General features: G+C 37.2%; 1 protein-coding gene across 7 annotated transcripts in view; it reads right to left on the bottom strand.

Annotated features, from left to right (window-relative positions):
• The window catches only part of MDFIC (MyoD family inhibitor domain containing), a 52,246-nt gene that overhangs the window by 20,364 nt on the left and 19,265 nt on the right, over nt 1–12,617 (bottom strand). The window lies entirely within an intron of this gene.

The raw sequence follows: 12,617 nt of genomic DNA, 5'->3' as shown, positions 1-12,617 counted from the left end.
TTTTCTAGGACATAAATAGCATATACTGCAGCTTCCATATCACAGAAGGCATACATTAACTAAATAACAAGGTACCATCAAGGTACAATCTATCTTTTAAAATCAATTTTTTACACTGAATTTTTTATATCATGCTGACTTTACAGGGAAAACAAAGTACCAACTAACAGCATCAACCACTTTTTTAGAGTTGCTTCTTGTAAGACATGAGGACATCTTCAAAATGAACACACTATATTATTATGAAACAGGATGTCCTTTGTAATGAAAATACTGTAGTAAAATTGCTGGTACGAGTTTTACAGGAATCACACTGAGAACGCTTTGTTAAAATACGTCTGAGAACACATCCAGGGAACACCAGGTATAACAGAAATGAGGCTGGCAGGGGACAAAGGGAAAAGACATTTTATCCCTTCAGCTCTCAGTTGGTGAAGGGCTGAGGAGAATGGCAAACGCGTGTGTGCATGTGTGTTTATGAGCTAAGAAGGCGACACAAGTGCATGAGAAGATGCCGAGAGTACTCTTAAATCTGTGCAAAGACACCTGCAGTGCCTTCCTTTGGAAGCACCACAGGACCTTACACGCTGTTTGAAGGGTTGCAGGAATTGTATAAAGATGCCTTTGACATACCCAGAAAGAAGCAGTTACCACAGGGAGGCATGAAAAGGGCTGGTAGCCAGAGGTTTACAAAGTTGATAGGCTTTCCCACTGAAAATGTGGACCGAATTTATCTGTTTACAAATCCTCTTTCCTGACATGTTTTTTTTTCAAAATGAAAAAATGCCTGCAGATTTTTCTAACGACAGCAACAGCAAATTGCTGAACTGAGTAAATCCTTAACATTTTAAATTACTTCTCTTTTAATAATCATCTCAGAATCCAAATACCCTTTCGTCTTCTAATTATCATTAAATTATCAGTAAATTCTCCTTCATCATACGCAAATCTTGTAGTCATTATTAATGTTTTTAGTGAGACTGAAAACATGGCCACCTGTGATAAACTTTGAAGATTATTAGAAAGTTCTTGCTAGATCACAATATATCTAGAAAAAAGGTGATGCACATAATGCAAGGATTGTTAAGCCACATCTACCTGAAGTGACATACAGTTCCTTCTGTAGCATATGGTTTTTCATTTCTTGATAACAAGCAGCAGTAACTTGCCATGAAAAATCCAAGAGAAGAGCCAAACACAAAACAGGACACTGTAGGTAACAGACACTCATACACCTGGGGAATAAATTTCTGTATAAAGTCATTTTAAAAAGTGGAAAATTTTACTCCAAACTTTCCACTTGCAACATTTATCTATCCTTTTTTCTCCTTATGTATTCTGCGCAGGGGTGTCAAATTCATTTTCACCAGGGGCCACATCAGCCCCTGTGCTAGAGGACTGGAAGAGAACTGCAGTCTATTTTATCTTATGTTTCATAGCATTACAACTACTTAGAGCAGTGGCAATCATTGCACAGACATGTGCCAGGACAGATTAACTTGTGGTCACCATTCCAGCATTTCATGGTGTTACTATTACTTCTGAAGGTGATTTTTTTTTTTTTTTTTAATTTAAGGCAAAATGCCTAGTTATTTCTTCCTATGTTTTCTACATAGGTAACTTGTAACTTTTGTTGCTGTTCTTATTGTTAAATCTTTTTTTATAATGCACGATGACTAGTAGGAATTGGATATAAGAACAAAACAATACCAAAATTTAAAAACAGATCATTGTTAATTTCTAAAGTGCTGAAAGTTATCTATCACTAAATAATCAGTGACAATAATCAGTGATTCATTACATGTGAACACAGTCCCCAAAACAATGAAGGATATAAAGGGATGCCAATCCAATAAAATCCCATCTCACCAAGGAACAGAATGCTTTGGTTTTGAAACTTTCGTTCTAAAAAGGAGGTTAATTAATCACTAGACTCAGAAAAGTAACCCAAGCTGTTGATATGACAATTACAGCAGTTATACAATTAGTGCCTATGACAACATATGGTTATACTGCTGCTTAAAGACACACTGATGTCCCATGGAACTCGAGACATTAAGTAAAATGTTTGGAACAGTTCTGATGTGCCACACCACTGTGTTACCTGTTCCCAAATCAAATAATAAACATCAAAGAGAAACTACAAACAACAGGATATCGCTTGCTGGATATTGCCTCATAAGTGGCACAGCAGGATGAGCCAGGCAGGAGAGATAACCTCAAATGTCATTGACAGCCATAACCTGTGCAAGTGCACAAACAGGTCCTCTTAGTTCCAGCATCTCCTGCTCCCTTCCTGAAAACCCCAGCAACTACGGACAAACTGGACGCCATTTCACTGCAGGAAAGAATGTGGGACTGGAGAGGCAAACAGCAGTCCTAGCCGTTCAGCTCTGAGTGAGAGAATACTCAAAGGTCGGGTTTATTCTCCACTGGCCAAATCTGCTGAGTTTTCAGATTACAAGATTACAGTGCTCAGCTAAACTCGTAGAAATATACATAAAACATGGCTGTACTTGGTTTTAAAAAGAGCATGAAGGCAAACACTTGGAATGAGGAATTCCCTTAATATTGACTGTTCCCTTAATTTCTAGTCCGCCACTCACAAAGGTGAGAGAATTTCAGAAGACCTCAAAAAGTGTTCTACCTCACATATGAATCTGACCCCCTGCTCTCAGTGCTTTGTCTTTTGTCATCTCCATAATTCTAAGTAACACCCAATGCTACCATTCACAAAACTAACAAGGTGCAGAAATAAAAAGTAGGAGTAAAATTAGAACGGCAGCAGCAGAGAGAGGGTAATGTAAAAAGATAGCAGGAAAACACCAAATATCAGTACAAAAATAGTAATACATACATTGATAACTGAGTTTCTCATTTCTTTGCTGCACTTATTTTCTCTCTGCTATTGTTTCTCGCAACACAGGGCTGATGCTAAGTTTGGTATCAGTTGATATCAAGTACCAGAAAACCACAGAGAGAAAGCACAGCTGCAAAGAAAATGGAACAGGAGAAACAAATGGACAGTAACCACAAGGAACAGGCTAAAACTTGGGATTTTACATTATTAAAACAACAGTAGGGCAAAAAACATCAAAAGAAAAAAGAGCAGATAGCAACAACCCAGAAGAAGACAGCACTGGAGGGGAAGGAGACAGAAAGGGAAAAAAAATACGTAGTGAGCTCTGCCACTTCAGTTTGTGAGGGCAGAAAAGAGTAGGGAAGAAGAAACAGAAACATTCACCAGTAAAATCCCACTAGAGCTGAAGTATTTGCTACAAATTTTACAAGTAAGAAAAGAAGTAAATGATAAATCTCTAGTTGATAAGCAATGAAATTAAACAAAGATAAACACATCATCCTTATACAGTGATCTGGCACTGAAGCAACTGTTCCCTTTCTGCTCGAGGTCAGAGAGGCTCCTGCAGCCCTGGCCAAATTCAGACACATTCAGCAATAGCAGCATGATGGAAAACAGAAACTCTGTGTCAGAAAGCAGGGTGAGGACTTGAGGTCCACAACAATAACTCTTCATGACCCAGCCTGTTGTAACTACAGACTGAATAGTTAATAATAGAATGATTGTCAGTAGGAGAAAAAGAAAAAGAAAAAAGATGTGGAAATGTAGTAGGGAGTGTAGGTAGAGTCCATCTGTTTCCCAGTCCTGCAAAAGCAAAGTGTGAGGGTAAAGAGAAGCAGCTTGTATCTGTGGGGACAACACTAAACACAGTGAGAAGGGTTAGTCTCTGTTATGGATGTTCTTCAGCCATAGGAATTCTCTCATGGCAAGCAAAGCCCAGGAGATGGGCACAGGACCCCTGTCACTGATCCAGCTGGCTGCTACAGCCATGGGCTGGATGAGTGGGGCTTCCCCATCGCAAAGCACTTCAGGGACCCCAGGTCACCAAAGGAATTTGAGTCACACACAGAAAGTCCAGGCAGTGCTGCCATAACCAAAGCTGGCTCTTGGGCTGCTTTATGCCACTAACATACCACCTTGTCATCAAGATGACTCAGAAATGAGAGCTCTTTTTCCTTTTTTGAACCATTTGGTGTGCCTTGAAGAGATATGGCACAGTCTCACCAAAAATGTTTTTTCTGCAAGCTGTACAAATCAGATCCTTCAGAATACACCTTGAAAACTCCTCTTTTCAGAGTTCTTGAAAAACCTAAATTCTCTTCTTTCCTTCCCCAGACTCGAAAATGCAAGCAACCATGGACTAAAGGCTGCCTCTCTGCATCAGAACTCACTGTCTGTTCCCTTTCCCACCCTATAGGTAGTTTAACTGTTTTACATTAAAACAGTAGTTTCCTATGCTGAAGGGTAAGACAATGCTATATTTCAGAATGTACAAAATTATCAACTAAGATATTTGTGTTTTCAATTCAAACCTGAATGTGTTTAACATGAATCGTCACCATTACTTAGCACAAAGGAAAATGGTTTTTACTTCTTATTTACTGTATTACTAAAATGATCCAGGAAGTCCTCCTACTGACATAGCTGGACAATCCCACCCATCCTGGCCAAGCTTTCACACATGACCTCCACTATATTAATTCAATACAGTAAAAAAAATAATATGCTAAATGGGTTTTTGCCTGCTGCTCACGCACACATCCCTTAGAGCAGAGCAAGAGTCAGATTGCTGACCATGCCTGGTGAAGACCGAACTTCCTGTAACAACGATGCACTTAGTTTCCTGAGAGGAAGCAAAGCACAAGCTGCTCAAACAATTCACAAGAAAGCTCTGATATCTGAGCCACGCAGTTACAAATCAGTCCTGCTAGAAAAATAAAGTGTCAAATCAGTAACCAACAGCTACAAGCACAAAAATTCAGAGAAACAAATGCATCAGATTATGTGAAGAAATAGGTAAATTGTCTTAACAGGATTAGATTACCTGTAAAACCTTTTTCTTTCATCCCAAAACCGAGCTAAAATTCTGATTCTCCACTCCATTCCTTAAAGAAGATATATATCTCTATGAAATCATTGTGCCCAAACGATTTCCATATAGAAGAGGCCAGGAGCACCTGCAAGTCCTTATACTGCAGAACTGACTGAATAGCAGCAGAATACTCTTTTTTATCTCTAACATACAGAAAAGAAGAATTCTTATTTCAACTTGTTTAAAAGCATTCAACTTTACATATGGAATCATTTGCATTGTCTATTAAAATACAAAAAATACTTCTTTCAACTTACAAACTACATAATTTGGCCCATTTAAATTTATTTATTTCACTTTTGGTTTAAAAATATTAAGTAGCATTTAGATTTGAACATGCTTTGAATCAGTTCATTTTGCAACAAGGATCTCTTATTTTTCTGAAAACCTATTGTTTCATATTGTTTAGAAGACATAAGTCCTTCACCTGCAGAGAAAAAGAAAACCCTTCTGTAGACTAATCACAATTACTTTTTTTTTTCAGTGGAGTGCAGATGATACAGCAGTGAAATCTCTACTGTATCAGTTATTCACAATACTGAAAGATGTCAATTTTTAGATTTAAAAACATTTTGTTACAAGGTTTTGCAAATAAGCTGAAGGATTTCACAGAAAAGAAACAACATTTTAAGTGAAAGCATCAGAATTTACAGTTACATTATTTCTTTTTTGTCCTTTTACAGTTCAAGACCTTTAAAAAGTCACAGCTGAAGCAGCAATGTCCTCTTATCCAAAAATATCCAAAGTTAAGTGGCAACCCTTGTCTCCTAGCAAAAACAGCAACTACATCACGTGCAAACAGCCTTCCTTCACTGCTCACACAAGCCTTCAGCCCCACAAAAGCCTTGATGTCATCCTCAGCAACAGCAGCTCGCCCAGGCTGGCGATGGGTGAGCCAAACCTCTGCCTCCATCACTTTGTGCTGTGCAGCTGTTTTGTGCTTGGGAAACCTCAGCCTCACTTCTTGCATTTCTTGGCCCCACACAGAAAAGCTCTTAGGAAACCATTCAAGCAACTGCCAAAAGGACAGAACTGCATTGGTTTTGATACATCCTTACCCACTCTATTCGTGCCATCTGCCACTTTATTTGCACTGCTGCTATAGCTCTGCCACTTGGAGTTAATTCCAGCACCCTTTTCTTTACTGTTCCTTCTGCATAATCAGCTACAATTTATTTTGCCATATCATCTTCTCAGGCTGGGAACAATGGGAACATCTCCCTACCACCTATATTTAATTAGTATTATGCTCATTTTGACAAAATTCCTTGTTTCTGTGCAGTGCGGTACTGCCAAGCCAAATTACTCAAAAATCAACAATATTTTATTTTTAAATATATCCTTTTTATAAGTATTCTCAATTTTGAGACTAACTTTCCACTTTTGTCAGCAGCTACAGCCTAAGACTAGGTTGATTTTTTGTTTATTTTATGAAAATTTAAATTTCGCATAATCATGACTCCAGAAGCTTAGATTTTCAAAGTGTGTTGTAATATTTAGCATTTTGGGTTTTCCTTCCTGAATACACAGTACTTTTTCATAATGTTTAATTTACTGTTAATTCTGCAATAGTCAAAATACTTATTGTGATTAGAAGGTTTACTGCTACTTATGAACTAGCTTAAATGTTGATATTAACACACAGAAGCAGAAGTGAACAGGCCTTTGCGCTTAAGCACTTTAAAAACATTTCCAGCCAGCCTCTAAGCACAACCTTCCTGTCACTGGTTACATGCATGTAATTGTAACACAGAAGCGGGAAAACAGGAAAAAGGATTGTTCAAACAAACAAAAAAACAAAAAAAACCCCAAACAAACTAAAAAAACAAAAACAAAAACAACAAAAAAAAGGGTAAGTGGGAACTAGAGAATACTATGCAAACAGAAAAGAGAAAAATGGCTTAGAGACAGTAACTGTAACAGGGATGGATCAGTATTTTCTCTCCCTTTTTACTTTATAAAATAAATACAGGAAAGAGGTCACAGCACAATGTATTAAGAGAACAAACCTTCAGCCGTCTTCCAAGACTGACTCCACCACGATAGCCACCACTTCCCTTTGCACCTGTCTTCCTAAATTACGATAATTTCTAAAATATATTTTTAACAATCAAAACTTTCAAATGCCATTCCATTACAGTCACTGTGAAACAGATGTCTAACACTTGAGTTCAGATTTTGAGAGCAAAGTGGCTTATTCTATGAGAACCTTCCCTGTGCTAATCAAACAAGTCTTCTCTCATTTTCCATAAGGACTTGTTCCACAAATATCCAACAAAATATTGATACTGACACCTACACTTCTTTCCCTATTCCAGCTTTCCCAGCAGAATCCCTCATGTGGATGCAGAAGTGATAACGAAAGAAAGCTTTTGCCAGATTATTTCTGTTCAAGAAGGCCACAGAGCCCTACTAGTATTGTTCAGTAATCTCTTGTATTCCTGAATTGTACAGAACTAAAAGATGTTCACTCTGTTTTGACACTGCTGTTATGGCCAGTTTTGGTCAGCATAATAATTTTCCATTGCTTTCTTGCTAAAATGTGAATTTTATTTAAACTTGCAACTTATAAATACAGTTAAAATATGCATCTGTCCTAATAGAGAAAGGATATGGGAAAAGGTATGTGCCTTCTAACTGGCTAAGAGGTTTTATTTTTGAAGAAAGATGTATTTCAGACCCATACTTGAAGACAGGCTTGCTCCTGCTCTGTTGAAGAATGGGCAAATATCTTATGCTCTCTCTCAGGGGCAAAAACTTGCCCTGCAGGTCAAATCTGACTCATAGGCCACATATTTTATAAGCTTGCCTAACAGTTTGCTCTACTTGACTTGTCTCAAAAGCAAACTTCATAACATTTTATGCAAACATTATACAACCTTAAGTCTGAGCTGTAAATCAATAAAACTCACTTAAGCCTGAGGAACCTCTGTAACAGGAAACAGTCTCTTAGTTGAAATTCTGCTGTAATTAACATTAGCATTGCTAAATCTTATCATTTTCTCTAAACAAGTGTCATAATATTCCTATCTACAGATTAATGTAAAAACTTGATAATTGAGATACTGCATTAGAATTTGAGGGTAGCAGGTTTAAAAGTAAAATTTAAGTCTCTGATTTTCAGAGGTCCAGACATAAAACTCAGAATTTGACAGCTGTCCTGTTAGAATGCAATGGGTTCGCACTTCATCATCACAAATTTCAAGAGCAGTCTTCATACAAAAACATGTTTCTCACATGCCAGAGCACTACAGTTCATTTAAAAATAGTTAATGCTCAACTGGCAAATAATTCACCATTCTCTTAAACCAAGCCTTAATATTTCTGGAGGCCTACCTCATCAGTATAATGAGTTAACAAAACTAGTATTAGAAATAGCCTGAGTGGCCACAGCTGTTTGACATTTGAATGGTTTTCAAAAGGATTCTCTGGGTTTGGATCACAAGGAATTGTTTTTTTGTTTTTTTTTTTAAGAGAAAACAAAAAAACACCACCACAACAACATGCAAATAGGTCATAGGCTCCTGATTTTCCTTGTCTCTTACAAAAATACCTTCAGGGAAAGATAGTTGTGGGTACTTTTGTATTGCAGTTATTACTAGAATGTAGACCAAGTAAGTAGTATTCAGACCTTTCTTTCCTCTAGATAGCTATTTAAAGAAGAAAAATGTATAACCGTAATTACTTAGCTAAGCCTTCTGCTGTGCCCCTCTTCATCTTTCACTTTTTTATCAGTAAATACAAAATTCTAAAGATTAAAAACTATTTGGGCTCCCTACATTTTGAAGAATTAATTTAATTATTTTGATGTTCACACAATATGTAGTACTACTTTTCAGCTGTATAAACTTATTCTAAGCCTTCTGCACACACGACAGCAAATATAAAATATAATCTAAAAAGAGAAAAACTAAGATGATTTTTGCTATGGTTTATGTTCAAGACATTTTTGCCTGAAAACAGGTTCTTAAAAGTACAACTTGCATGATGATACTTTAAGGCACTTTGTAATTTGGTGTTTTCTTTTCTAAAAATGACTAACTGAATACTGTTAGCACTGAAAATAGCAGACTGAAACCACACTGACTCATTGGTTTTGTAGTATAACATTTCATGCAGAACGCAGTCAGAGTTTCATTACTCTTCCTCTTTCAGGAAACACTACAAATATACTGTAGTCCTTCCCCTATACAAAGAACTAATCAGGAAAATAATATAAATAGTCTTTCCCACCTAGGCATAACAGCACATTAATTCTGAGACAGTACCAACATAACAAAGTAAAATATTCTGAAATTAAGATACAATTTACTTCAGGCTTAAACACAGCAAGCACAGTAATCTTCATGTTACTTGAAGAAATTCACCTTTGTCTGGTACTGATGATTACTGACATCCAAACTTCCCCAGCCTCAGACCATAAATTCAGATGATGTTCTGAGAGTCAGCAATAAGGTAAAACAGAAACTGAAAGGCTCCAGGTAATTCTGGCTCCTAGTGATATGCGGAATACATGCATGTATCTTATGGTCATCTGGCGCAGTTTAAAGTTCTCACTGAAGTTTGACTACCATTCTGTAAATGGGTCAACAACAGCAAGAAGTTTATTTCTCCACATGGAGTCACCATAGAGTACCCAAATTCCTGACCTATCCCAGTCCACCATTAATTGCATTGCTTCAGAACATTCAACCTAGAGTGACAGTGAAGAGGCCACACAGAAAACATTTGCATCCCACAGCAGCTCTGTTTACAAGCAAGGGATTACTAACTTCAGCAACACTCTGGTCATTCCACAGATGACTTCTGCAAACACCAAAGACCCAGTCTTAAACTCTAAAGACTGTACATGTAAGGATACAGCTATCAGGTGATCAGTAGTGAACCTGAGCTCCAGTTGCCTATGTGTGCACCAGCTACAAAATCTGATGAGTTTATTTGGAATACCGAAAATGCTTGGTCTCTGTGTTCTGATGGCACTGACTTCTGATTTGTCATTTGTATTTCACAGCCTACTGCAAGAGCATTGTTATTCATTCTTCTCCTCACCTTCAACTGGTATATCATCAGTACAAGTAAATCCATGGGTCCTTCACAGGCCCTAGTGCTGATGCACAACACGCCAGCCTGCCTTCAAGCCAACTAAATCACAATTTTTTTTAAAACAGCATAATTTTCACTACCATCCTTGTGAGATGCCTTATCTTGACTTGCATGAACACTCTGAGTATGCTGTACAACATACTTAGTGAGCTTTCGTCCAGTTTATATAATCAAAGTAATATTTCACTATCTAGTGGCTGAAAAGTTGCCACATTGTAAACTTGGTAGGCAGCTATGAAGAAAATTAACTATTTCCCAGCCAAAACTATCATAAGAAATCCTATTTTACCTCCTGTGTTGTGCTAAGGGAACTAGCTGATGCACAATATTTTCAAAGAATATTTTCAAAATGCACATGTTGTCAGCCATCTTGTAAGTGGTTAGGAAGAAGATAAAAACCCATCAGGCTCCTCAATAAGTATGATAAAAGTCTTCTGAGGACTTTGGAACAGAACTAGTAAAAGATCTGCCAGGTTGGGGAGAGAAACAGAAGGGACACAGGCCAGGTGTCTGCTGGAGAGAGGATTAGAAAACCTCTCTGGCAGGGGAGTTCTCAGGGAGGTCCTTCACACCTCCTTTACTTCCACATCCAGCTCAAGGTTTATGTTTTTTAAAGAAGGATCTAAATACCAAATACTGCATTCCTGTTATTAAGTGTTGAACTAATAAAAGTTTTGTTCATTCATTGGCTGACACTTTTTCACAACCACATGAAGCAAATACCTGGGTATATTTGGAATATTGTACACAAATCACTTCTTTAATTAAAATAGTACACCTTTTAGACTCAGCATTATATTTTGAATATTTTCCATTAATCTATTTTCTGTGATTTCTGTACTCACACACTCAGTTGCTTTGCAAGAAGACAGTATCTATCATACTTTCTAGCTTTGAATAAAACCATTTAAGTTATCTCAAGCACTTTGCACTATTTTTACACAGAATAAACACAGTCATCTGAAATCACAATAATTGTAAAATCACTGTGCACTGTAAATTAGCCGAGAAAAGATATTTGGATTAAAATAAAACAAAAAGAACAGTTCTAAAAGCAGATTATCTTCTTCTCATTGGGGAAAAAAGTCCCATACCCAGACTCCATAATTTACACTATGCAAATTATCCAGTTACTTAGCCAGTAGGAAAGGGGAACCTCCAAATATTAAAATTAAATATATAGTCATGTAAAAATGTCAGCAGAAAAATACAGAAAATGGATTAAAAAAATCTAAGTTTATTTATATTTCAATAAAACAAAATGCAATAAAGAAGAATGTAGTAAATTAATAGTGGGCACAAGAACATGCAAAATTTTTTAATCCGCACAGAGCTGAATGAAGCATCTCGTTCTCTGAAGAACCACTCTTATCAGGAGGGTGTTTCATGGAGGAGAAAGAGGCAATTGAAGCTAGGAGATGATGGATAGCAATGACCTTTCTATCTGTAAAACATGGGCATATTTTAGGTATTTAATCTTGAGAATTGGATTATTATTAATCAATTATTCATGACAATTTGAATCTATGGTAGATGTTTTTTGTTTTCTTAAATATCACATAGCTAAGGTCCTGCTTGTGAACCAGAAAGGAGATTAAATCCTCACAAGCAAATAGTGCTCGAGACTGGCATTTTCTTCCTTCCTAAACATTGCTTCCCCTACATAACACCACACATTGATGGTAACCTAGTACCCTCTATAAAAATTGTGCCAAAATATTCTCTAATCTACCTTTATAGTCTGATGTTTTGTTTTGTTTGTTTATGTGATGGAACAAACAAGCAACCAAAAAAAAACTGACCACAGAAAAACATCTTTCCCAAAAGAACAAAGCCAGACACCATGGCTCCTATGGCTTCATTCCTATATCCATGGGCTACCCTGCTGCACATTTTAACATTCACCTTTTTTCACTTGCCAAAGGTGAGTGATAACACAAGCAGAACATCTCCATCACAGGCCACCAGACCACACAATGAAAATAAGCAAAAGGTGTTTGCAGATATTTAAAATGCACTGCTGAAGAAGGAAAAGCAGACGGAGCTATTCTAAGGCTAAACTCGTTTGAAAGGCAGAAGCTCTACAGCCTGAAATATAAAATATGTGCGTGTGTCTATGAAGAGAAAGGGATAGGTCTCAGCATTTCTTTGAAGAATACCTGAGACGAAAAATACAGAGGTTATCCCGACTTAGGTGACTGCAATGGAAAAGAGACTCCCTCTTACTCAGGTTTTCAAATTTAAAGATACGGATAGCAATGGCCTCCTTGTGAAGTGTAAAGCCAATTTAGCAAACCTAAAACCAACAAATATTTGGCAGTTACTCCTGTTCTCAAATACTCTGTTAAAAAATTTACACCTTATTTCTAGTCTAACTGAACCTTCAGACATTACATCTAGTTCTCCCTTTGTCTGCTACGGTTAAAGAATTGTCTTACCAAGTTTCTGCTCATTGTGGTATCGTGCTTCTCAGGGACTCGGCAAGCCCCTCTTTACCCGCCTTGCTAACAATAAACAGATTGAACTCCAGGAGTTTTTCCACAATAAGGCATGTTTTCAACT

Source organism: Columba livia, chromosome 1 (genome assembly GCF_036013475.1).
Source record: "Columba livia isolate bColLiv1 breed racing homer chromosome 1, bColLiv1.pat.W.v2, whole genome shotgun sequence".
NCBI lineage: Eukaryota > Metazoa > Chordata > Aves > Columbiformes > Columbidae > Columba > Columba livia.
This window is presented reverse-complemented; position numbering and strand designations above follow the sequence as displayed.